This window comes from Martes martes (genome assembly GCF_963455335.1).
Source record: "Martes martes genome assembly, chromosome: X".
In the NCBI taxonomy this organism is placed as follows: domain Eukaryota; kingdom Metazoa; phylum Chordata; class Mammalia; order Carnivora; family Mustelidae; genus Martes; species Martes martes.
In genome coordinates, this window is record NC_137897.1 from 95480800 (window position 1) to 95507162 (window position 26363).

Below are 26363 nucleotides of genomic sequence, written 5' to 3' on the forward strand. Positions count from 1 at the left end.
GGTCCTCTGTCCATCCCTTCTCAGTGCCTTTCTGGCATGAGTGTTCACAGAAACAGGGGATGTTATGCATGAATCAAGCTTCTGGTGCAGCACATGCTAAGGCATCTGTATTATCTCCTGCTTGATCTTTGTCTTTATATTCCTTGATGGATTAGTTAGAAAAGAAAACCTATACATACTTTTAAATGATATTTTTCCATGTTCTGACAACCTCAAAAGAATCCAAGATACGATAGCAAAGAAAAGGAAGACATCCATAAAACTAGAATGAATGTCATAAATCTCCATTATTCACAGCTGAGTATAATTTCTGATATGCCAAGGGTTATATTGTGGCTGGATAGAATTGGAAAGAAAAAGAGAGAGGATAAAAATTTTTTCTACTTCCACATCTACTGATGACTTTCTTGTTTTTCTTTGGGTAAGAAGCATTTGGTGTCAGTTTCCTCATCTATCAAGCAGAATGTTCTCTGCTCTACCTTCCTTATAGGGGTAGTAAGAGCATAATATCACAGAAAGATCTCTAAAAGTATGAAAGTTTCTATAAATCCCAGGAGACTTTTTTTTTTAAAAGATCTTATTTATTCGAGAGAAAGAGATCAGGGGGAGGAGCAGAGGGAGAGGGATAAGCAGACTCCAAACTCAGCACAGAACCTGACACAGGGTTCAATCTCACAAGAGATCATGACCTGAGCTGAAACCAAGAGTCAGATGCTCCACTGACTGAACCACCCAGGCGCCCCAAATCCCAGGAGACTTTAGGGCAAGGGCCCAACACTAGAACAATTAAACCATAAAGACTCCTGACAAGGCTCTGTGGAGACGTGAGGGAGGGGTATTTCCCAAGAAGAAAATAAGAGAAAATAAAATAATCTCTGCTGGTTCAGTGGAAGAGTAGTGGGTTTTTGCCAGACTTTGGGAGGAGATAGAAAGCTCACTCATATCTTCCCCCGCCCCATCCTCCTGATCCCATCCCTACCCTGTTATAAAATACTACTCCTGACCTCATTTCTTTGTCCATCTTCAGCCATTCCTTGGTGACCTGCAGATTCAACCACTTCACTATGCATGATTCAGAGCTGCCCTTGAAGACCACTTAGAACCTTCAGGTGCTTTCAAGGGGATGTGCAGGCCATCTGCCCAAAGTAACCAACCATATGGATTTCATTAGCCTTTCTCTGTTAATCCTCCCAGGTAACCTACTTGCTTATGAGAGCATTTCACATCCCACAAACCCCAAGGGAGTTAAGTCGTCCTTTTCTTTGAGGCTGCCAACTCTCTCAGACAATGCCAGGGTAATTAATACCACACAGGATCCCCAGATCTTGGGGAGAACTCTTGAAACTCTCTTCCCTAGAGTAATTCACCTCAGGATCTCACTTTCTTTCCTTAGCTGACAAAATCAAATCCCCTTAGCACTTCTAGTTAAAGGAATCCAGCCCATCTGTTCAATTAGACAGTCCTTGAGTTCACCTGGCAAGCCAGCACAGGTTAATTATTAAATTCTCTTTCAACACCATGCAGAAGTCTAAAAATTTGACCATCAGGATCAAGTAAAAGTTCAACTTCATGAAACCCAGCTAACAAAAACACTCAGTTAACTAGAACGGTTGGATGCACTCTGCTTTTGAAAGGAAAAGGCAACTCACACAAACAAAACCTTGATTTTTTTTTCCAGAAATCTACTAGGTGATGTCCCGTGGTCATATTCATTCTAGTCTTCAACATCTTCTACATTTTTAATCAGTGAGCAAATACATATTCAAGGCCTACCATATCAAATTAGGCACCAGGGGGAGAGTAGTTATGTTTTTGCAAAATGGAGTTAGTCACCTGTGAAAATACACTTCTACCATAAATCCATCGTCTAAGAAGAAAGCAGTAAGACACAGTAAGGGCATGAAACATAGGGGTTTCTGGACTTTAAAAAAAATTTTTTTGGTTTTATATATTTTTTTATTTTATTTTCAGCGTAACAGTATTCATTGTTTTTTTTTTAATTTTTTATTTATTTTCAGCGTAACAGTATTCATCGTTTTTGCACCACACCCAGTGCTCCATGCAATACGTGCCCTCCCCAATACCCACCACCTGGTTCCCCCAACCTCCCACTCCCCTGCCCCTTCAAAACCCTTAGGTTGTTTTTCAGAGTTCATAGTCTCTCATGGTTCACCTCCCCTTCCAATTTCTCTCAACTCCCTTCTCCTCTCCATCTCCCCATGTCCTCCATGTTATTTGTTATGCTCCACAAATAAGTGAAACCATATGATAATTGACTCTCTCTGCTTGACTTATTTCACTCAGCATAATCTCTTCCAGTCCTGTCCATGCTGCCACAAAAGTTGGGTATTCATCCTTTCTGATGGAAGCATAATACTCCATAGTGTATATGGACCACATCTTCCTTAGGATTAAACCTATCCAAGTAATAATGCTGCAGTGAACATTGCTATACAAACAGCTCTTCGAATATCTGCTTTAAAATGCTTTTGGTATATACCTAGGAGTGGAATTGCTGGATTGTATACAATTCTTTGTTTCTCTGTGTTAACTTTTAAGGTCTACTTTGATACAAAAGATGAGGGCATTTTCTGTTCTGCTTCCTTCTCTTTGCTGCTCAAACAATCCTACTCTTCTCTTAGGCTATAGATGCCTCTCTCCCAATAGGAAGAGGGTGGCTGGGTAGCTGATGCTGGGCCAGAACTTCAGCTAGTATCACAAAGTTTCATCTTGATACAGGACTGCAGCTGAAGGGGAGATATGTGTATTTATGTAAGCGTTGGAAAAAACCTAAAGTTCTCTCTATATCACATATGTGTATGGAGGGTCCCAGATATAGCTACCAATTCCAGCTTGTAACAAAACTTTGAGGGAACATGCTTTCTCTTTCTGTGTTTGGGTTGCAATTCTGATGTCCCAGCAAGATTGCCCCAGAATGCGGGAGATGGATAGTAGAATGAAACCCATCTTCTTTCTATTCTAAATGGTTGAGAATGTTACTTGTCTGAAGGAGGGTCTTGGATAATGATGATCTATTGCATTTCTTTCCAGTTCTGATTGTGGGCATTTCTTTGTACATTATTCCCAAAACTGACCTCCTATCTGCACACTCCCCAGTGCCTTAATGAAGAGGTCCCTGAGGATAGCTAGCTGCTATGCCTAAAGAAACCTGAATTGTGGAACTGAATCTTACTTTCCAGTTTTGTAAAAATTTTTATGTGTTCACAGCCTGATTCATTTGACTCTCAATTTTATCTTCTTTGAGTCTCTGGTCTGGGTTACAAACTACTTCTTATTAAGATTTTACTTATTTATTTATTTATTTATTTGAGAGAGAGAGAAAAAAAGAGAGAACACATGAGCAGAGGGAAGGGTAGAGAGAGTAGGAGAAGCAGGCTCCCCATTCAGCAGACAGCCCAACACCTGGCTCCATCCCAGGATCCCAGGATCATGACCTGAGCCAAAGGCAGACCTTAACCGACTGGGCCACCCAGGCACCCACAGACTATTTCTAGCATCATTCAATAACATTGATTTTCCAACCCACTGGGTAAAGAACCCTGTCCTAGACACTCTGGGAATGAATAGGAGATGCCATCTATATCCCTGAGTCCAATGTATAAAAAATAGGAGATTCAGGTGAATTAATCAGAAAAGGTTTCTGGAGAGAGGGACATCTTCAAAATATTTGGAGAGAAAAGAGAATTTAAAAATATTTCAAGGGGTATGTGAGAATATATGTGTGACAAACAACAACGACAACAAATAAACAGCAAGGCCATGACTTTATATCATGTTAGACTATGGCTACTCTTGACTGAGGAACTGTTAGTTTTCTGTAGTGTTCACACTAAGATTTGTTTGTACAAGACTGTGTATCTATATATGTTTGGGGGAGGAAATTTAGGATGGAAAAAAGTTCCCAGAAAAAAGTATCACTTTGAAACAATAGCATCATGGTAGAAATCAATTTATAGACTGCCACGGGTAAATTGGAAATCATTGCTTGAGAACAGGGTCCTCTGAGTGATGTCTCATTTCTAATTTCATCATTCACATTTGGCATGTGAAGATGAGGTTCATTAAAAAGGGACTCTCTAAAGAATACTTTGCTTTCTTTTAAATGAGTTTGAGGAACCAGTGTTGAAAAGCAAAATCCATCTCTGGTATTGTTGCTTTGGCAAACAATACCAAATGAAAGATTTCATAACCAACCCTTCATATTTAAAAATAACCCCACTACAATAGACATTATTTCAGCCAAAATGAAGAGCCCTTTTCCTAAATGCGGTCGTATTAATAGGGTAATCATGAAGAAAATTAAATTAAAACCCCTTTGCACAGAGTTTTGACGTTCAATTTCCAAATATTTTGTATCCTGCCCCTTTCTTCCAGACAGACACACATACACATGTGTGTGCATGCATACACACACACACACACACACACACCACTGCCACCACCACCACCACCATTTGGGTAATTGTGATGAACAAATACCTGAAGTTTGTTATATATGAAAGCATCAGGAGCAAACTACCCTACTGGCCAAATCCTGAAGAACATTTTTGCTTTATTTTCTCCGCCTGGGGTTTCAATCAATTGTATAAGCAAAAATTTTGAAGATAGCATGGTCAGTGATTGACAAGAAATATAAATATATTCAAGGAGGCTTGGATACCTTCATGCAATACAGATCCATAGAAAATTGTCAAAGGTAAGAGACAAGTGCTTGGAGGACACCTTCATATTTTTAGGGTTGACATCAAGAGGACAACCATGGCTTCTCATAGTTCTGTGTTGATCTTGTCTTAAAACACTTCTATCTGAAATTGCCCAAAGATCTGACCTATAGGGACTAGTCTACAATTTTTTACAAGATTGTTTTTCACATCACAAGAACTGAGACTATTTAGCCTGAAGAAAATACGCAGCAGTAGAATATATTAGGATAGAATGTCTTAAAAAATAATTGAAGGGTAGACATTTCAAAGATGAATTGTACTTGTTTTGTGGGACCCTAAGGGACAGAACAAAACTCAGAAGGTGGATATATTCAGAGATAGAGATTTCTGGCTCATTGTAAAAAGAACATTCTCATAGTGCAATCCAAAAATAGAATGAGCTACCTCCATAGATAGTGAGCTGTTCATCTTTGAAGGGATTCAAGAATAGGCTAATGGCCACTTGTCAGGGATGTTGAATAGGGGACTCAATAATCTAATGAGTGGCTGCATTAGAGCAATGTTTTCCAATACCGTTGCATATAAAATCATTTGGAAAGCTATTTTAAAACACAGATTATTAGGCCTCGTGCTTCCTCCTGACATGTTGATCTCAGAGGTTCTATTGATCTTCATTTTTAAACTAGCACCCCAAGTGATTCCAACACAGATGACTAGAGCCACTCTTTGGAGAATGTTTGACTATATAACATAGAAGAGAATTTCTACTTTGATGATTTGGACTTGCCTTTTTTCTATTAATCCTACATGAAGGATAATGGGAGAAGGCTGGAGGCTGGACTTAGAGAGCAGAGAGAAGCCCGAGTAGAAATAGCTAGGGCCTGTCTGGCAGGAGGAAGTATCTTGAGAAGGAGCACAGCTGACTGGCTGAGTACTAGCCTCTTCCTCCCAGTGTTTCTGTCAGGGAGAGGGAGAAAGGACAAACTTTCCTCTGATCAACAGGGACCATTGGAAGATGATTGTTTCAGGGACTTGAATCTGAGGCTTTAGGATGCCCCCAAGTGCAGACAGAAATCCATAGGGAAGCTCAGCAATGGTATCTGACTGGAAACTGTGGACAATGAAAGCCCTGAAAGGGTGGAAGAAATGACACTACAGCGGAATAATGTCCAGAGGCCATGGAATGTTTATCTCCTATGATCCTTATGACACCCCTCCTTTTCCATTGTTCAATTACTAAACAGGTCTTGAGTGACCAGGACTATTGTATTAGTGTCGTTATGGACCCTTCAACAAGCACCTGATTCCATTTTCCCATCCTGGAGTATGGCAGGTGGCCATGTCCAGGCCTTGGTTATCAGTGGAGATTTCAATCAGTATGACCTAGGTCAAGGCTGTAAGTAGAGGAATTTCTTAGGAAAAAACGGGACAGAAGCAGAAGATAGCTCTTTCCGACTTTCCTACTTTCCTTTAACTGCCCCTTACCTCCCTCTCTCTTTCCTTCTCTAAGCTACTGGGTGTCACGTGGTCAGGGATGCCATATTAGTGATTTCATAGAGGCTTCAGAGATTCTTACCTCCAATGGCCCTACCTGGAAGAATTTCAGTGAACATCCGTAGGTGCTAGTCAGCACGGAAAAACAAAAGCAATAGAAACCGGAAAGCAGCAGGGACACAAGAAATGTCATAAGGAGAAAAAAAACAATGGAACAGGGGCGTCTGGGTGGCTCAGTGGGTTAAAGCCTCTGCCTTCGGCTCAGGTCATGATCTCAGGGTCCTGGGATGGAGTCCCGCATCAGGCTCCCTGCTCAGCGGGGAGCCTGCTTTTCTCTCGCTGCCTGCTTCTCTGCCTACTTGTGATCTCTGTCAAATAAATAAATAAATAAAATCTTAAAAAAAAAAAAAAAGAAAACAATGGAACAGATTGTAGAGATTGCTCAGGAGCTTGAAATCTCCCGCCAGCATGACAGAAGCTACCAGCCCTCCCTCCTTCTCTTACCCCATGTAATCTCTGGGGTCTCAAGGAGTCAGAGCTACTGTGTTGGGGGGTTTTACAGATGCTTCAGGCACTGCCAAGGTCTGAAATCCCCAGGTATAGGACAGTAGATAGACAAACAAAAAAGCTGGCCTTCATTTGGGGAAGTTCAAGCATTAAAATATCGTTGGAAACCACAGGCATGAGAAAGGACCTTAAAAAAATGAAAAGGGGCAGAATGGGGAATTTCAGCAAGAGCTTTGAACTCTTGGCTATTAACCAAAGCTCTCTCCACTATCACATGACCTCTGGCCTCCCTCCCTCTGGGTCCTTTTGCATGTCTTTTATGATGAGGCAGCTGTGCTGTGTTACTGCTCCTCAGATCCTTCAGGGAGCCTCGAGCCTCAAAGTTCCCAGCCTAGAGGAACTTCGCTGGGTAGACATGAACCCAGTCACTGGGAAGAGCTCAGAATTAGGAGGATGTAAATACTATCAGGAAGAGGAGTGTGTATTTTAAAACTGGCCCAGAAGGGAAAGACCTGCCTTTCAGCTGGACACAATTTTTTTTTGTTCTTCAAATCTTTACTTACATTCTAATTAGTTAGCATACAGTGCAACACTGGTTTCAGGAGTAGAATTCAGTGATTCATCACTTACATACAACACCCAGTGCACTTCATCACAAGTGCCCACCTTAATCCCCATTCTCCTTCTAGCCCCCACCCACCTCCCTCCAGCAACCCTCAGTTTGTTCTCTATCCTAAAGAGTCTCTTATGGTTTGTTTCCCGCTCTCTTTCTTTTCCCCTGCCCATATGTTCATCTGTTTTGTTTCTTAAATTCCACATTTGAGTGAAACCATGTGGTATTTTTCTCTCTGACTGACTTATTTTGCTTAGCATAATATCCTCTAGGTTCATCCACATCATTGCATATGGCGAGATTTCATTCTTTTGAAGGTTGAGTAATATTCTACTGTGTATATATATCACATCTTCTTCTTTTTTTTAAGATTTTATTTATTTATTTATTTATTTATTTGGCGGAGAGATAGAGAGCACAAGTAGGCAGAGCAGCAGGCAGAGGGAGAGGGAGAAGTAGACTTCTGCTGTGCAGAGAGACTGATGCGGGGCTCGATCCCAGAACCCCGGGATCATGACCTGAGCCAAAGGCAGACACTAAACGAATGAGACACCCAGGCGCCCCTATACCACACCTTCTTTATCCAGTCGACAGGCATCTGAGCTATCTCCATAATTTGGCTGCTGTGGACATTGGTGCTATAAACAGCATTATCAAGGTGCATGTACCCCTTTGAATCAGTATTTTTGTATATTTTGGGTAACTGCCTAGTAGTGCAATTGCTGGATCATAGTTTGTTCTATTTTTAGCTCCATGAGGACCCTCCATACTGTTTTCCAGAGTAACTGCACCAGTTTCCATTCCCACCAACACTGCAAGAAGGTTCCCCTTTCTCTGCAACCTCACCAACACCTGTTGTTTCCTGTGTGGTTCATTGTAGCCATGCTGACAGGTGTGAGGTGGTATCTTATTGTGGTTTTGATTTGTCTCAGAAGCACTTTTCTTATGCACCACTCCCTGTTCCTTACCCCACTCCCTTTTCCAATTTTACCTGCTGGGTCTGGGCATTGGGCCACACACACAATTGCATTTGTTTCTTACAGAGGCATTAGAAAGATCAGAGATTCAGCCTTCCCCACATAGGAGACTTGGGGAGTGGACAGCCCCAGGTACCCACATGGCAGGGTGAAGCCTCCTAGGAGTAAGTGCAAATGACTGGTGAGGAGAACTTGAGCTGGACCCCTCCTCCTGGTATCTCTAATAAGAAGAGCTTGTGAGGGCTCATCTTTTTAGGAAAGAGTGGTATGGTGGTCGTTTGTAACCACACTGAAGTGCTGGCTCTTTGGGCCTTCAAAAAAGAAGAGGAATTGCTGTGTTCTTTTCTTCCTCCCTCCCTTTTGCTAATTCTGCATCATCCCTGCCATTTCTGCATGCTATATGAATTAGGGAAATAGGAGTGTGAAGCCCTGGGGCAGTAGTAGTAGCATTCTGATTCCCAAGCAGGAGAGAAATGCTTTCCAGACCAGAGACCAGATGGCCCAGCCTTCATCCACACAATCGGTTAGGGACTGGTTGGTCAGGTTTCCAGTCAGTGCATGCAGTGGTCATTGCTCACAGTCGTACAGGGTGAAGCTGGCATGGGGAGATGTTAACAAGGTGGTAGGGTATTCTTACCACAAATGATTTCCAATGCTGATGAGTACTTAATAGGAACCATACCATCTTTCTACCTTCCATAGGGTGCCACCATCACCATCTCCCAAACAGGTGTGTGCTGATTATGACAGAGATGAGACCTCAACCCTCCCCCTCACTGAAGAGTAATTTCTCTCCTCTGTGGAGTCAAGATCAGTTTTTGTCCAGCTATTGTCCAATCTTTTCCCCTTCTGTTCCACTGGGACCCGTGCTGTTACCACAGATACCTCTTCTGGGTGGCCAGTGGCACTTCAGGGATACAGCACAATATGCGGTATATCAGGACCTCCCACCTCCAATTGCTTTGTGCCAGCTTTTTTGTCTTCCCAGGAAATTGTGGGGATTGCCCTCCTGCCAGTCCAGACATTAACAGGGGCTAGTTAAAACCCTTTGTTATCTTGAAAGTTTCCCTTTTCTTCCCAAACCTTTGGTTACACAACACAGCTGGACCCTTCCTTAAGTAATCCTTATATCAGAAAATTCACAGCTGATAAAAACAATAAATAGTAATTACTCACATTAGAAATATAGTCTTCCCTGGAAAATGGAGATCCCCTAGTGCATTTCGATGTTTACAGATCATTAAGTGCTTGTCAGAAAAACCTAAGAGGAGGGCTGTCAAAAATAAACATAAAACAGCCCATGCATCGAAAGAGAAATAAAATTTGATTTTCAAAAATGAATCTAATTCATGGCACAGCTTTTTCTAGGAATTCATCTGTTACATGATGGAAGGCATACCCTTATCTAGGCATAGCAGCACAAACCAGGGAAAGGCAAGTTTGAAGGTGCTGAAAACCTTACTTCCTGAGTTTGAGCCGATCTACATAGATAGGGTTACAATATTCCAGAAGTCTGGTAGCTAAACTTGGAGTCTCCCTTACAAACATCAGTTATTTTTTCGATGCTTTGGATCTGTGTCTTCCCAACACTGTACTATATATTCAGCATGCCCCATGTTGCCAAGACTGAAACGATGAGAAACTTAAAAAGTTCTGCATTCCCTGATTTTGTATTTAAATTTGTAACCTTAATGTTGCATTAATGGCCTATTTTGCATATCTGTTTGATTATACCATCTTAAAGATTCATTTAAACCTGGGGAGGACAGCATGACTCCTACCTGCTTCTCATTAATAACATACTTTTCAGTGAGTGGATAATGAATGACCTGGATAGAAATCAGTAGAAATGCAGATTGCCATTAGGTGTAGAAGGCGGGGAGGGAGTCCATTTTTTTCCACCATACTGACAACTTCAAGACAAACGGTATTGAAAGCAAGCCTCAAAGAGAGATGACTGTCTGGGAGGATTCTTAATTAAATATTCTGTTGTCTTTACATGCAGGACTGTGAAGGAAAAAGCCATCCTAATGAAAATTAAAATTTGCAAGTGACAAAAAATCTTGGGTTAAGAGAAAAAAACCTCTCTAATTCTGAGAAAGAAAACCAGATAACTCAGTGACAGATTATCCTAATGGACTCTGAAAAACATACGGGTCTGCATAAATAGCCTTTAATTTGTTGAGTTCACTACTATTAGTGGCACACTGGTGGGGATGGAGTGTGGGAGGTAGTAAGCAGTAAGCATTTTGGCTGAAACAGGTCTGCCATTGGTTGACCAGTGTTGGAATAGAAGGCAAACAGGAGATTCTTAGAGGAAAACTCCATAACTTTTTTTTTTTTTAAGTATTATTGGCTTACTCCACCTGTCTGGAAGAGCACCAGATAATAATGGTCTTGCTTGAGATATAGAGGGCCTGTTTTTCAAGTTACTGTATTTCTTTGGTCATAAGGTACTGGCACCAAAATGGGGACTTAAGGAGAATGAATTTTGAATCAATGACTCCTAATAAATTATCCCACAGGCCGCAAGTTTCACAGATACTAGAAAATATATGAAATTTGGAAATGCAACCTGGACTTTCAGGTTCCCTTTACTCTTCTAAATCCTTTAAGATTCAACATGGCTTCCTTCTGCAGTTTGTTGCTCCTTACTGAATAGAGGTGATAACTTTTATCTATCAGAAACTCAAGTTAAATGAAATAATGGTTCGGTTAGGTTTAAGTTTACTCTTTTGTACTTTGGTTTTGTTTGTTCAATAGTAGCAGTAAATACACAGGTCTGAATATGAAACAACCTAGTTTTCTAGATTATTATTTAAAAACAACAACAATTTTCCTTCAGCTCATGAATCTGTCTCTATTTCTAACAGGGTTTGATTTACAAACTTGTGGTTTGGCAGCATTTGTTTCAGTGTGGGACTTTTTTTTAAAGATTTTATTTATTTGAGAGTGAGAGAGAACATGAGCAGAGGGAGAAGCAGACTCCCCACTGAGCGCAGAGCCCGATGTGGGGCTTGATGTAGGACTTGATCCCAAGACCCTGAGATCATGACCTGAGCTGAAGTCAGATGCTTAACTGATTGAGCCACCCAGGCACTCCTCAGAATGGGACTTTTGTTAGGGATTGTTTAGCGTGATCACTGTATGACAGTAACCAAGCCCAATGGCCTTAATATTCAACTTGACTAATTCCCCCAGTCTCACTTCCATATGAAATGCTGGTCCCATACTCCCTTTGGTGACTTAGAAAAGGCAAATTTGCAGGTGTGACCTTAATGTAATTGTAACACAGTTTGAAAATGCTAGGCAAAGGCCTTTGGAATGAGTATTTGACAAAGTTATTTAGAATTTTTAGTGGAAAGCATCTCTGGAGATTCTACCACTTTTAATTTTGATTACACTCAATCCTTCAACCCGTCTGTCAGAGCTGATACAGGGAAGTACTATTTTTTAAAACGGGGAAATTGTGAATATTGTCACCTGCCTGCCTACTTCTGTTGGAATTCTTCTCTTAGAAAGGAGACTCCAAGAGAGGGCATCCAAACAACTTAATGTAGCAACTCACAGAGCCAGAAAGACAAAATCAGGCTAAGTGGGAACTTAGGGAACATACTCTTTTTCTTTTTTTTTGCCACAAATATTCCCTTGTATAATGCTTTGTTCTTTTGAAGGAGAGTGTAGTTCTTAGACAGCAGTTACAAAGATATTCTTTCATGGCATACCTAGACCCAGGAGTTCATTTATTTTTCAATTTTATACTAATAGAATAAATTTAAAGGAAACAGTTATTGTGTATGCCCAAGTGATTTTTGCCTGATGCAACTACTTTAAGGAGGAGACACTTAACTAAGTTTCCTAACTTAGTAACTAAGTGCTTACTATGTTGTCAAGAGCTGTGCTAAATTCATTATAAAGCAATGTCTCATTTCATCCTTGCAAGAGCACTGTGAGGTACATCCTATCACTGTCCCCATTTTTCAGATGAGGAAACTGAAATTCAGTAAGGTTAAATGATTTGCCCAAAGTCACTCAGTTAATAAGTATCAAAGCCAGTTCTTTATAACTTTAGGACCTATGTTCTTAACCTCTGCTCTATGCACCAAAAAAAAAAAAAAAAAATACTAACTACACATTTCACCATGGACAGGCCAGCCTCTGGCAGAATATTGTTGACTGGATGGCTTCTTTACAGCGTGCATGCTGGCCAAGGCAGAATAAAAACAGGCTGGGATCAAGGGCCTGAGTTTGAAGAATGGGGGTATAAAGAAGTATGTTGATTTGTGTTTGTGAGTAGGTATCAAACTAAGTGGCTGACTACTTCTCTAAAGGAAATAAGAGCAAAGTAGTAGCCTTATCTGCCCTTTTGCATATGGAGGCCATTGCCTCTGGCCACCAGTGGTGAAGATTAGTGAAACCTAATCATTTTTTGAAGTCACCCCCCACATGCCGCACTTACCAGAAGGTTCTGTAACTTGAGCTTCCATGCTGCAGAGTTTGTGCCAGGACAAGCAAATGCCAGAAAATCAATTTTCCTGCAGCTTTCACAGTCAGTGTGTTTGCCAGACAAAACCCCAGCCAGCCACTTTTTTTTAATCAGCATAGCGCCTTCAGAAATAATACTTACCGGAACACTCCTAACAGCAAGAAGGAAAAGACTTAAATCTAAAACCCAACTGTTCAAAATTAAGAGCTACCAGAGAAGATGAGATGTGAATATATTGAAATTGAACATTTTAGGGGCCCTATTTGGACTTAAATATATTCTCTCCTAAGCATCTAATGAATTAGCATTGATCCTAGTCTCTCTCTCGGCAGCATTGACAGCACATAACCTGGCATCATCCTTCCCACCTACATGTGGCCATGCCCTCTGTGTGCTCCTGACTTATCATTCCACAGCACCCCTCTTCCCTGCCCTCCCCAAGACCTTGTTTGATTCTCCCTCCCTTCCATATTCCTCCAGCACAAATTCTCTAATAAACCAAATCATACAAAGGTGGTGCATATGAATTTTGTTGCCCTCCCATTTGCTATGATAGCATAATATAATTTATTGAGGATTTACCACATTCCAGGCACTGTGCTGGGTGCTTTATATAAATTACCTTATTTCATATTCTATCTCCATTTCAGAGACAATTATTAGAGCATTAGATGAATTTAAGTAATTTGTCTAAGTCAAACATAAGGCATGATCTATAAAGGTAGGATTTAGGGCCTTGTGACAAGCTAGTGCAGTATTATATTGGTGCCTTTACCTCCTAGCATACTGCACAGGCTTCAGAACTGAACCAAGGAAGATGAAGGCTATATAAAATCATGTTGAAATGACAGGTCAAAGAAGTAATCCTCAATGAATTCACTGGCATTTTGGTCAATGTAGTCACTAGCAATTTCTCCACTGGGAGGCAATGTGGAGTAGTAGGGGAAAAAAAAAAAACAGGTTTTGGAAGCCAACAGACCTAGATTTGAGCACTACTTCTGCCACTTGGCATCTATGCAATTATCACCTTACTTCTCTATGCTTTGAAAGATGGTGGGGGAGACAAATGATGACAATGTAATTAATAATATAGACTTCCATGTCAAATGATCTGGGTTTAAATCTCAGCTACTTCATTCATTTATTCATTCAGTTAATATTTATTGAGGACCTTCTATGAGACAGCCTTTGTTCTAAATGCTCAAATGAAACTTAGTGGATGAGGCAAAAAAAGATAAACAAATATGTAAAAAACATATATGTTTTGGCTGCTGTTAAGTGAAATGAAAACAAGCAGGTAAGGAGAAAACATGTTGGGAAACCTGTTCCATCTCAGCTGATGGAGGAAGGGCCTCTCCACTGAGGTGACATTTGCCCAGAAACCTGAAGGAATCAAGGGGGGAAGCCATACAAACATGAGTTGGAGTAGGGTGAGGGGAAATTTGTTCTAGATGCAACGGCATGAGCAAAGGCTCTGACATGGGAAAATGCTTGGTGGGTTTGAGAATGACAACCCACATGACTGAAGTGACGTAAGAGAGGGAAGGAACAGTAAAAGATGAAACAAGACAAACCAGAGCCTGTTATGCTGAGTCTCCTAAACCCTGGTAAGGACTTTGGATCTTTTTCTGTGTTTGATAAGAAGTCATTTTGAGGGTTTTGAGCAAAGGAAAGACATAATCCAATTTATGCACAAAAGGACCATGCAGACTGCTAGGCAAGGGTAAAAGTTGAGGAGTAGGGAGACCACTTAAGAAGTGAGGATGGTCTTTCAGGTGAAAAATGACTGGTTTGGACTGGGGTGAAGATGGTAAGCAGTGGTTGGATTTTGAATATATACAGTGGAGATTGAGCTGACAGGGAACAGAATGTGAGAGCTTAGACAAAAGTCAAGGATGACTGTGGGAGATTGGCCTGAACAACTGGATGAATTGGATGGTGGCACCATTTCCTCTGATGGAGAACACTGGAGGAGTAGCAAGTCAAGGTGCAGAGAGTCGAGAGGTGCAGTTTGGCCATACAAAGTTGGAGATGCCTATGAGATATCCAAGTGGAGATACCACGTAGGCAGTTGGAGAATGAGTCCAGGATTTAGAGAGGTCAGGGCTAGAAATCTTACTAGCTCTATCATCTTGAACCAGTAAATGAATCAGTAAATAGTCATCCATTGCTTCATCAATAAAATGGAGATAATGTTTGTTTCACGAAGCCATTTCAAGGATTCACAATAATGTATGTAAAGTAGGAGGCACCATTCTTGGCGACCCCAAGTGCTTAATACATGGCAGCCTTCTGATTGTCAGTATTCACTGCAACAACTAGTGGCTAGCTGTTGCAGAATCTTTGTTGATTGTTCCAAACCCAGACTGAATATTAGAATCACCTAGGAAGATTTTTTTTTTAATTTGTTGGCCCCACTTCAGGCCAATTACATCAGAGTCACAGGAGCAGTGATCAGTAGCTGCCCAGGTATGTATTATTTACAGATAGAAAACAGATGAGCTGGATTTAAGAGAACATCTCTTCGGATTAGTTCCAGCTCACCTTTTGGAAATCTAACTCCCCCCTCGAAAAACTAAATGAAAAATTTGGGCTCTTCCTGAACAAATTACGTCTTTTTTTTATATTGCTCTCTTCCTCCTTAGCATGAAAATAATTCTTGCTCTAAGGACTCAAAGAAACAGCCACTGTGCAAACTCAAAATATTGCAGTTCCAGGATAGACTTTTTTCCGTTTAATAGAAAAATATTTGTTCTTCTCCTTTCCTAGGCCCTGGATTGTCAGGCTTGGCCTCTGCATTACAATTATAACTGATTCAAGAATAATAAGAGTATTGAACTTCTCTTTTAAATGCCTTAGTTGTAAAACAAAATAAATACATAAAAACACAGCTTGAACGTGAAATCCAATTGGCCAAGGGTTATAGGCTCTGGATTGCTGAAAATGAAATTTCATTGAAAAATAGAAGTCCAGCAGACTGAGAGAAGTAACCATAGAAGGTTCAACAGTGACGGCAGGCCTAGAAGCAATCCATTGCTTAGGAGTCAGGGAATTGGAGACTTTGGTTTAGCTAGTAGTTAAAGGGTGTGGCAGTCACACTTTCTCTGTGGCCCATTCTCTGTTCTGAAAATAGATCCTACAATCTAAACATGAGGGTATATAGTGAGAAAAGTCACCTTTCGATACCTGCACACACCTCTCCCTTAACCAATTGATGTGTTCACCATTGGGCTATCATTCCTCTAGCTGTGTTTTGATCTTTGCTGAAATGCAAGTTCTCCTGCCAGGGGATCCCACTTGAGGCTTTTCCCCATCATTTCTTTGCTCAACTGGGAACGTTTCCAATCCTTTTCTGTGAGTAGGATGGAGTGAGGAGGGCATCTTTTATCTGGCAAGGAAAATAGGGAAGAGTTGGTACAGCCCAGGTTGGAGAATAAAACATTAGAGTATCAGAAACAATAAAAGTTGATTCAGTCTTTCTTGATCACAGCCCTAGTAGTCCATATGTATATGTTTTCATTCTTAGAATAAAGGGGAAAAATAATTTGTTGACTTCTAGTTTAAAAAGTGAGGACTTGGGCGCCTGGTGGCTCAGTGGGTTAAAGCCTCTGCCTTCAGCTCAGGTCATGATCCCAGGTTCCTGGGATCGAGCCCCACATTGGGCTCTGTGCTCAGCAGGGAGCCTGCTTCCTCCTCTCTCCTCTCTCTCTGCCTGCCTCTCTGCCTACTTGTGATCTCTGTCTGTCAAATAAATAAATAAAATCTTAAAAAAAAAAAAGGAGGACTTCATGTGGGTTAAGAGTAAGACATATTAGTCTTCAATCTCACATTTTACGGAGGGAATAATAGAAATGTCATGCCATTTGATGCCATGCTAAAGCATAGGCACCATTCCGAGCAGAATTTATGTGAACTTGGTCCAGCCCTAGAGTATAATTTGCAACCATCATTTAACCTACCTTGACAGTGTACTGTTGGAGAGCACGGAATCTGGAGGCTGCATGAGTGAGTTCTCAGCTCCATCACTTGCTGTCTGGACAGCCTTAGGCATGTTACTTAACTTCTCTGTGCCTCTGTCTGTGCACTTTCAAAATGGTATAATAATATAAACTGTTTCAAAAAGTTATTGTGAGAATTATATGACTTAACACAAGTAAAACATCTAAAACAGAGTCTGGAAGTATGGGCTCAATTAAATGTTAATTATTGTTGTTTTGCCCATTTAATCATGGCTCCATCAAAACCTATAAAGCAGGGTTTCTCAGCTGTGGTACTATGGACATTTCAGGCCAGGTCATTGGTTGTGGGGGTGTCTAGTTCATTGAAGGATATTTAGCAACATCTCTGGCTTCTATCCAGGTAGCACTCCTCTCAGAGTTGTAATAACAAAAAGAAATCTCCATATGTTGCCATGTCTTTTGGGAGGCAAAATCATTGCTGATTTGAGAGTCATGGAGTGGAGGATACTGGGTCCCTTCCTCTATTCCCCCAGAATAGGATAATAGGATCTTAGAACCATTTTCTCCAAATGTTTCTTGACTCCAGCTTTCAAAGTCATACAGCCACCAATGCTCCTTTCAACCCATTGGAATGTTCTTAGTCTAACTTGGCAAGAGAAGCAGAAGACAAACCAGAATATTGATCTGAATTTGCATGCTAGGAAGGGACACTAGAAAGGTCACTGGAAACTGATCTGGATTGTCACCTGCACCTTTGGAGAAGAGACATCTGAAACTCCTTGAGGTGGAAGGAAACCTGTCCCTGGATTTGAGAACAGTGTGAAAATGTTAGTTAGGCAAAGGCACTTGGAATGAGTACCTGACACTTGAGGGCAAAATTCAATGTCTGGGCAAAAGGTGACCTCCAATTCCGCTGAAGTTGTCTAAAAGCCCAGCCCCCAAAATAATTCAGACAGGATCCTAATGCACGGATGGAAAAACTAAGAATAGAAACTAGTATTTCTTTCCCCTTCTTCCCCCTTGGCTTGCACCTGTAATACATCGTCACATAGCAGTTGCTGACTGAGCAAGAGGAAACTGACAAGCAGGACTTATCTGAATGCTTAGAAATGTGTGAACCTGAAATGGAGGAAAGGAAGACAATGAAATTGAGGTCTGGGTCATGCTTTAGAAATGAAGTAATTTCCTGTGTGCCTTGCTCCAAGTCAAAATGGAAACCATTGGCTTTGCTTTAGGGAAAGAAAGTGTAAAATTCAATGATTCTTTTTTCCAAATGCACCTCATTGGAGCGTCTGGCTTCTTCAGAGCAGATGTGGAAGAAAACCGTGTGTCAGGTGCATTTGGCAAGCCAGATGTGCTACTCTTCTTTGCTCCAAATTGCTCCAATTGGCCGGTAGCAGGGTTACAGTGAGTGACAGGAACGTTCACTGATTCCAGTACCTTAATGGAAAACGATTGGGGTTAATTGACAGTTTGGGGGGGGGGGCTTGAACAAGAAATTAAAAACGTCTTTGAAGGTGAGTTGCTTTCCTTTACCAAGAAAGGTATTGTCAGTGTCAGAGCCGACAAGGCTGGGTTTATCGTGGGAAAACAATCCGTAACCATGTGTTCCGTGGACTCAAAGGGTATCACAGGCTTGGAGGGCATCTTGGCTTTGGTCCTCATTAGCTACATCACCTGGAGCAAGTTATGGAACAGGCAGCAACTCCTGAATTTCTGTATCAGAAGCCCGGCAGGGTGGCATTCTGGTTGGGACTCATCTGGAGGCTATTCATTGCAAGCGCTGCATTACCCAGACTTGTTTGTGGTGACTCTGTGCTGAACTGATGGAACATGCCCATTGTGACACCGCTTGGCCTTGGCCTCAGCCCTGCACTTACCCTCTCTCACTCTTGATTCCCTCATCTATAAAACGGGGATTCATCCTTCCATTCCACAGATACTTATTGAGAACCTCTGCATGTCAGACACTGTTCTAGGTGCTGGAGATGAAGCAATGAACATACAAATCCTGCTGCTTCTACTGCACCAAGTTGCCCTGGAAGTTACATAGCATGGCGTGTATAAAATCACTTTGGCAACCTGAAGGTCTTACGCGAATAGGAAGTTTAAAGAAATTCAACTGTCTCCTGCTTCTGGTTATGATGAATCTAAGGCATCTCTGAATAAGAAAGAGAAATTCTTGAAAGATTATGTGATGAGCAACACTCCTGCCCCAAAAATCTCCCCTTCGTAGGCCTAACCCAAGTGCTTGAAACTTCCAGTCAGAGTCACCATGCAAAGAACTTCCATAGACCTGAGATTTATAACCATATTAAAGCATTGAGAATGGGTCCCCTCCATCCAGGCTTTGCTCTCCCCGCCCCCAGTCCTCCCACTAGGACACAAAAGCACCTGTCCTCTTCCAAAGCCAGCAAACAATAAGAAAGGGAGAGCAGCACCTGGGTGGCTCAGTCGGTTAAGCAGCTGCCTTTGGCTCAGGTCATGGTCCCAGGGTCCTGGGATTGAGCCCCACATTGGGCTTCCTGCTCAGTGGGGAGTCTGCTTCTCCCTCTCCCTCTCTCTGCCTGTGGCTCTGCATACTTGTACTCTCTCTCTCTCTCTGTCAAATAAATAAATAAAATCTTTAATAAAAAAAAAAAGGAAGGCAGAGAAGAGAGGGAGGAAAGAGGAGGTCAGGAGCTCTCCAGAGCAGTCATGACATCAACTTCCTTTCTTCCAGTGCCTTGCCTCACAAGGATCACCTGCTCATATCCCAGTATTTGAGAAACACAATGACATAACAGGGAGGGCACAGGAGGTACACAGGAGTCCTGTAGTGCTTAGTCCAGGTAGACAGCTGACCAAAGTCACCTTTTTGAATTTGTACCAGCTAGCAGTGCCCTGCCCAAACATTTACTACAAGTTGATATTTCAGGGCACCTGGGTTAAGCATCCAGCTCTTGGTTGCGGCTCAGGTCAGGACGATCTCAGGGTTATGGGACCGAGCCATACACTGGGCTCCACACTCAGCATGGAGTCTGCTTGTGAGTCTCTCTCTCCCTCTCCCTCTGCCCCTCCCCTCACTCTCACTTTCTCTCTCTCTCTCAAATACATAAATGAATCTTTTTTAAAAGTAGAAATTTCAGAGGATATGCTAAGTAATTTGGAAGAAAATGCAGATTATAGTTTTTAACGATGTTTTCTCAACTAAAGGTACAATCTAGAGAAGAAATTGACCAATAAGCAATAAATAATCTACAATAAAAGTAGAGAAGCCAAACTGAGTGAGGGTAAGGCATTTTTGTTTGGAACACACCATTTTCCCCTTCATTAGTGGCCTATTTGCAGGGCTGGCTTTTTCCAGCTCCTGAATATCACCTTTTACAATGCCAAAAAACTCACTCACTTTTTTGGGACACAAATCCCCTATTCAAATAAAAATTATCACTTGTTTAAGGGTAACAGAAACCCTTGGGGCTGTTTGTTTGTTTGTTTGTTTAAAGATTTTATTTTAAATAATTTAAGAAAGCATTTGAAAGAGAGAGAGAGAGAAAGAAAGAGAACATGAGCTGGGGGAGGGACAGAGGGAGAGGGAGAATCCCAAACAGACTCCATGTTGAATGGGGAGCTCAACGCAGAGCTCAATCCCAAAATCCTGAGATCACAACCTGAGCCAAAGTCAAGAATCAGACACTTAAGCAACCGAGCCACCCAGACACCCCAAGGGTAACAGAAACCCTTGTAATATCAGTGAACATCTCCATGAGAACCAAGACTACTGATGCCAGAGAAGGGGAACAGAATGGATCTCTGAGTAAAGAAGACAGTGAAATTGGGGGAGAGAGGTAGAGACTGAGAACCCAGCCTCTCTGTGAATTAGCAGATTATGCATGCCTCTGTTGACAATCATGTTTCCAATGTATTAGTCTGTTTTGTTAATGCAGCTAATTCTCAACTATCAACATATCAAAAAATTCCTGTTGAATCCCTTCAAAATGAAAAATTTTTCTCATGTCCAGATCGTGAGAAGAAACTGTGTCATTGTCATTTGTGTTAGTGCCCTGCATCAAGCATATTATCATCAATTCTGGGGGCCACATTTTAGGAGAGACTCTGAAAAATTAAAAAGTATCTAGAAGATGGGAGATCCCAGATATGGGAGGGGAATGACAGGAATTCACGTCATAAGGGTAATAAATGAAGGCCTTACAATGTTTAGCCTGCAAAAGAGACAATTAACAGGCGACATGGTGATGGTCATCTTCAGGCTATACGCCATATGGAAAAGAGCATATTTATTCTGTATTGTCACAGAGTACAGAATTAGGACAGTAGGTAGAACCGCAATTGTAATAGTTATTCATTCCACGGATATATAGTGAGAGTTTCCTACATGCCAGGCATTGTGTTAAGCACTGGGAATGCAGAGACAAAAAAAAGAGAGAGAGAGACATCATTCCTACTCCCAAGGTTCTCAGATTGTGCTGGAGATGACCATTACAAAGCAATATAACCAGTGCTACCTACAATGGAGAAACAGAAGCAGAAAGGAAAGACTACCCAATTCAAGCAGAAGGCTTAGGACTAGAGGGGAGAGAGACTCTCATGAAGAATGTCAGCCCAACAAAAAGAATTTTCCATCAACGTGAACTGTTATAAACTATGAGCCTCTTCTGGGCTCAGGAGTGCCTTACCACTATAGACATTTGAGCAGAGAAGCCATTGCTGCATTGGGTGAGGGGCAGGACCACATGGTTTTTAAGGTCTCTTCTATTTCTTAAAGCGTGTTACTCTACTGATTCCAATGGGATGTTCTGTTGACCAAGTGGACATTCTAATTTAACACTTAAGGAGGCAGAAAACTTCATTCACCAGGTCTCCCCAGTAGCAGCATTCTAGTTAATGAGGATTTTAATGTATAAACCTCAACTAAACTACCAAACATAAGTTCTAAAAGAAAATTTGCCATCCTACTCATTTTTCTTCCAACAAATTTTTTAAATCCAAATCAATGGTAACAACTTTTATTGATGGCAGACCATGAGCATTTACCAGGAATATATCTGAAGACCCAAATACATGAGTAACATTTGAACATACCATTCCCTCCATGAAATGAAGAAATGATTCTGTGACTATGGGACTAAAGTAATTGATAAAGCTATTAAATTCCACCACTAAAACAAATTAAACTCTCTGTTCTCAGCATTGCCTGTGTGCCAGGCACTGTTCCGAGATGCATTTATTAACTCGTGCAATTTCTCCCAAGTATCCCTTGAAGTAGGCACCTTTAAAAAAAAATTATCCCATTTGATGGATGAGGAAATTGAGGAACATAGGGGCTTAGAAAATTTATACACCCAGCAAGTGGGATTCATACCCAAGCAATGTGACTCCACACTGTCAACCACTGCACTATACAGTTACCTTGTATTACCTGGGTCTCCAGAGGAATAATATACACAGTGATGAGGAGCAACCAGCACCACTGCAAAGACATACTAAGTCTTAGTGGCAGGCTAAGTGCGGTTACTGACCACTTATTTCCACACATCAACCTCACTGGGCCCAAGATTCAAATTTCCACTCAAGAAAAAGGCAAAGTTCTCCATATGGTTGACCTTCATGATTTATTACAAATAATTGGAACAGTGACTGTTGAATCCACGAATGCTAGAGTTCTGCTCTATCTGCTGCTTTGGCTTAATCTATTCCTCCTCCATTCATGAATTTCTCCTTTTGGATCTCATATGCTGATTATCTAGTAGTGCTAAGAAAATTTCACATGGCCTCTCTGCATATCCTTTGTTCATTTCTTTTTTGGTACAACATAGTACTCTGTGGGACGAAATAAATGAATTGTGGTAGGTTTGAGAAAAATGAACTTGCTATTACACATCCTGCCCATAATTTTTTTAATTTCTCCCAGATGATTGAGCTAAGATTCAATTCCTTTTATTGCCTTCTTATTTCAGCCAAAATAAGACAGACTCCAAAAAATAAAAGCTAGTGATTTTTTTTCTTATTTTTGGTCTTAATGTTAGACTGTCTCTTAACTACTAGTTAGGAAGACAAATGTTTCAGCTTAATTTTTCTCACTTATGAGCTATTGCTTTTTCCCCTTCTTAACCTAGTTCAGAATTTAGTCATCAACCAGGACCCAGTCATTTCTACCACTAACTTTTCATTTACTCCATTCATTAATATCTGCTGCATGTACACCACACACATTTAAAGTGCCCACTTCAAGCACTGCCATTTTTTCTCTTAGAAATGCATCATTACCTAAAGGAATAAACCTTTTAACCTGTATCAGCAGTCAAAGAGCTGAAGCAAATGATGAAGTAAATGAATCCAAATTATAGTGCATTCAGATCAGAATTCACAAACTCCTTTGCCCTTGCCTTATAAAAATATCTTTGGAAGCCACAGCCTATTTACAAATAGCATAAGAAACAAATTGGTCTACCCCTCCTCCCCCTTTCATTCAGGTTTGACCAGGAGAGATGAACACAAAATACTGCTTTGCAACTGCACAGAGATACACACCGACTATAGTGTTATCTCTAATACCAAAAAAAAAAAAAAAATGGAAATGACCTAAAAATCCTTCAATAGGAGATTGGGTAGATAAAGTATGGTATAGCCATAGATTGAAATGCTCTGCAGCTATCACAAAGGAGATGTGTTTATTCTCATGAAAATAGAAAGAGATGCAAGGGAATGATAAAGACCAAATTCAGTGTAATGGTTACTTTTGGTCTGGAGGAAGGTATGCAGTTGGGGAGGAGAATATAGTCAGACTTCATAATGTTTTGTTGAGTTTTGTGGCAAGTACAAGGTGTTCTTACAGTATTTTTTAAATCATTCAGTGCATCTGAATTATTTACTATTTTAAAAAATTTTTGAGCCACTGATGAGGAAATTCCTACTGAGATAAAATTCAATCATTGAGAATACAATTCATTGTGATGTTTAGAAACTGTTTTATGTGCTAGATGAGGATTTGGAGTGAGCATAAATGTCGATGGGTGAGATTTCAATCTGATTATTAGGGGAGAGTTACTGGTGTGGACAAAAAGGCAGACCACATGGCAAAAACAAAAACAAAACAAAACAGATTACAAAGCTTATATCCTGACAGGTTCAGCTGGAAATTGGACCCAATGATCTTGAGAATAACTTCAGTTCTAGAATTCTACAGTGCTCTAAAACTGGTAGCCATTTTTCACCAACCTTCCAATATCTTTGACCAACAATCTAGATATCAACCTGATCAGACTAAGCTTCAGCTATTAAGCAAATATATCTTGAATGTCTACTATGTGCATTGTGCTGGCTGCCAAGAGGGCGACCAGGCTGAATCAGGCATGGACTTTGTCCTTAATAACACCCAGTAATGTAAGACAGTCACATAGCCAACTCTCCAAAATGCATTCCAGTAAGCTCTGTAGCAAAAGTATGAGCAAAAGTGCTTTCAGAGCATCAGAAAGCACTTCTGTGGGGCCAGGAGAGAGTCAGGAAAGATTTCACAGAAGACATGATATTTGCTTTGGACCTTGTAAGATGATTAGGGATAATTCAGGCAGAAACAAAAGCATAACCAAAGGCGTAAGATGTGAACTTGTGCAGTCTATTTCGGTGAATAGTGAGTAGTCCAATGGGACTAGCTCATAGGAGAATGTAGTTCAAGATCATAAAGCCTCTTGAATATCATACATAAGAGTTTGAAGTTTGTCCTGTAGGGTTTAGGGAACTATCAGGAGATTTTAAAGAATGATCAGATTTACATTTTGGAAGGATTGCTAAAGGATAAATTGAAGAGAGAGATGAAGCTGAGAGTGCAATTAGGAAGCAATGTAGTCCAGACCAAAAAAATGATGGGAACCTGCTCCAGGGCAATGGTAATGAGGATGGAAAGAAGACAAAAGGACAGCTCCTACATTTCTATGTCAGAATAAACATGGCATAAGGAGAGGCTGAGGAAGGAGTCCAAACCAAACTTTCTAGCTTGAATGTTAGGTGGTTTACTGATAGAATTTAGGCGAGCCAGGCTTTAAAAGAAAGATAGTAAGTTTGATTTGGAAATGTTTAATCTCAAAGTGTTTATAGGACCATAAGGTAGAGATGTCCATTGGCAAGGTTTGTGTACTATCCCCCCCAAAACATATCTTGAATTCAATCTCTTCTTTCTACCTCCACTTCTCCCAACCTAGTCAAGGCCACCACCATCTGTCCCCTCACTACTAGAATAACCCTCTAACCAGTCCCCTTGCTTCCACTCTGGCCCACCTTAGAGTGGGTTTTCCATACAGCAGCCGGAGTAATGCTTTAAAAAGTTAAATTGGATCTTATCACAGCTCTCCTCAAAATTCTTCAGTAGTTTCCAATCAGAATAAATCCAAACTTTTACCATGACCTACAGGGCCCTAGAAGATCTGACCTCTGATTATCCTTCTAAATTCATTTCCTACCATTCTCCCTTCTGCTCATTTGGCTTCAGCCATTTTGGCTTTTTTTTTCCTGTTCTTTTTGCAAACCAGATATGGAAACCATATTTCCAATCTCAGTGAACAATTTCAGTGGCTCAGTGAGGGCCTCAGTGAGGGGGTTTGATTGCCATAAACACTTTCCATGGGGATATCTCTGGGAGCTCTGGCCCTCTGGAATTATTTAAGCAGGCCTCAAAAATGTAACTGGCCAAAATCCAGAGGAGATCAACTAAACTAACAATAAAAAAAAAAAAAAAAAACTGAGATTGGGGCCAGGAAAGCCCATAAAAGGACACTTGATGTCATGGCATAGGTTTCTAGTTTCTTCCACGTGACCTCACCTCTGGTCAAATAGCGCTTTAGAATTTTTCTGTAGAGTTTTCATTCCTAAGGACCTAGCTCCCAAATCAATTGGAAGTCATGGGGTTGTTGAGATCACACTTCCTTTATATTCTCCAGAATGCCTAACATAGAACCAAAAGCATTTAGTACATGTTCTAAGGACCACCTGAATTGAGATAAAATTTAATGGCATTAAATTCAAAATCCAAAATGGTAAAGATGAGGGAAACTTGGCTTGGCAGGAAAAATTAACAGTTTGGGTTTGGCCTCCACCTTCACACCTGCAATAGAGTGCTTTAGATATAGCAGGTGCTCAAGAAATATTTGTTAAAAGGATGGATGAAAGGCTAAATACATTAATGAAAACTCAGGCAGCATTGTGCTAGAAAATAATGCTCCAATGACAAGAAGCAAAGCATGTGTCTTTCCATTCAGTCCTTGTCAGATATCTGGAGTACCATGTCTATCTCTAGGCAATAGAATTGAAAAGAGAAATTGCCACCTAGAATCCTATGGGAGATAGACCTAAATTGTGAACGTTCTGGAAATAGTTTTAGACTTCAATGGAGTTTGACCAGATGAAAAGATGAAGAGAGGGTATAACAACAGCCTTGCAGCATTTGGAGGGCTATCATGCAGAAGCAGGGACAGGATTGCATTGCATTGCATAGCTCTAGCAGATAGTGCCAGAGGTTGGGAGTTACTGAGAAGCAAATTTCAGCTCAGAATAAGAAAGTACTTTCTTACAGTAATTGATGCCCTGTGCTGGAATGGGCTCACTAAAATGGTTGTACACTTCCCTCCAATGGCATTTTTTTTTCAGGCA

The 26363-nt window shown here is 40.9% G+C and overlaps 1 protein-coding gene across 1 annotated transcript in view; it reads left to right on the plus strand.

Annotated features, from left to right (window-relative positions):
- Window positions 1-26363, plus strand: part of GRIA3 (glutamate ionotropic receptor AMPA type subunit 3) — a gene marked incomplete at its 3' end in the record, with an annotated part of 287070 nt that overhangs the window by 242149 nt on the left and 18558 nt on the right. The window lies entirely within an intron of this gene.